The sequence below is a fragment of the Austrofundulus limnaeus genome, unplaced genomic scaffold, assembly GCF_001266775.1.
Source record: "Austrofundulus limnaeus strain Quisiro unplaced genomic scaffold, Austrofundulus_limnaeus-1.0 Scaffold23, whole genome shotgun sequence".
NCBI classification, from domain to species: domain Eukaryota; kingdom Metazoa; phylum Chordata; class Actinopteri; order Cyprinodontiformes; family Rivulidae; genus Austrofundulus; species Austrofundulus limnaeus.
Window position 1 is genome coordinate 664,514 of NW_013952425.1, and position 1,566 is coordinate 666,079.

General features: G+C 39.4%; 1 protein-coding gene across 1 annotated transcript in view; it reads left to right on the top strand.

Moving 5' to 3' along the window:
* Window positions 1–1,349: 1,349 nt before the first annotated feature.
* mpdz (multiple PDZ domain crumbs cell polarity complex component) overlaps window positions 1,350–1,566 on the top strand; it is a gene marked incomplete in the record, with an annotated part of 77,493 nt that continues 77,276 nt past the window's right edge. The window contains 1 exon segment of the mRNA XM_014004314.1: window positions 1,350–1,476.

Below are 1,566 nucleotides of genomic sequence, written 5' to 3' on the forward strand. Positions count from 1 at the left end.
TTCTGGACATTTATGGTTTGATTTCTTTGTATGTATGGATCACTTGGGTTGTTACCGACATCTGATGAAAATTTCATGTCATTAGCACCTCTAGTAATATATTTACTGAGAAAAATGTTGACATGTTCAATACTTATTTTACCCGCCGTATTTGCAATATTACCTATATTATGACATAACAAATTAGCTGAAATTCTGTTATGGCTTTTGGTTTTTATGCCACCCCACTTTTAGGGGCCCCCACCCACATGGCCTGTCATTAAAAAAACTCTAGACGTGCCAGCACCACTGCTGTAAAAGCTGGACATAATGTATTGTTATAACCATAGATAAATACGTTTTATCAGCCAAATTAATTTGTTTAAATTCAACATTATTCACTTAGATTAAATTGTTGTCTGTAGATTACATGGACTTCCTCCCGTTGTTTTTACGTATACAGTTGTATAGGGAAGGTTTCACAGATTTTCTGAAAACTCAACTTCAGATTTCTAGGCCAGAGTCGTGCGTCCTTCCTAATATAATAGTTATAATAAAATAGTGGTCATTTGCGTCATTTTCCTGCATTCAGAGCCTCCTACAATCCACCAGGGGCCCAATGATCTTGTAGGCCMTCCTCTTTAGATCTGACACCTGTTTTGGCAAATCGGGTCAATCTATGGTGTTATTTTCAACTAGAACAAAGATGGCGAATGTACTCAAATTTGAAATAAAGCTATTATAGGTGGTTCAGGTGAAATAAAATTGATATTCTTGATGGGGAAAATGTTTTAAAAATGTTAGTGAAATGTCTGTGAAGTGGTTTGGACTCTGTTAGTAATATCTGAGGCAAAAAGTTGACCATATCATTAAAAAACTATAATAAAAATAACATAATATAATAAATAAGCTTAAGAGATGAATGAACCAATTGGCGGGCCAAACTTTGGTCACTCACGGGCCACATTTGGCCCACGGGCAGTCAGTTGGAATAGCTCTGGCATAGGGAGACAAAAAGATCATCATCTGAATACATTATATGAGATTTACAAGATGCTTACCCACTATACACCCAGTCTTAGCTACAATAGTTCAATAGACAAAACAAGGAACAAGTTAAAGAGGACAAGAGACAAAATCCCCCCCGTCATGAGGGACATAAGCTTGTAATAGTGTAGTGTGAGAGTTATAATAATGATTTTATTTCTTTTAATGAATTTCTGGAGGTCAGTATGCAGTTGCTTTATTTAAGACTATGACTTTAACAGTATGGCGGCCCTACAGGTGTCAGGGGCAGCCAGCAAGCGGCGCCTTTCAGCCCACTGCCCGCCCCGAACCCAGCCGCGGCTCTCCCCCGCCTGGAAGCGTCCACAGGGCGGATCGAGTTACTGAACGCCCCATCTTTAAGCTCCAGTCGCTGCTCCGTTAGCCGCAGGACAACAAGAGAGGAAAGGACGGGACACTGGCCGTCGGGGACAGAAACAGCTCCACACTCATGTAAGCCACGATTTCAGAACTAATTATCGCCTCAACGAAGCGTTATGTATCATTTAGTGTAAATTCGTAAAAAAAAAAAAAAAAAAAAAA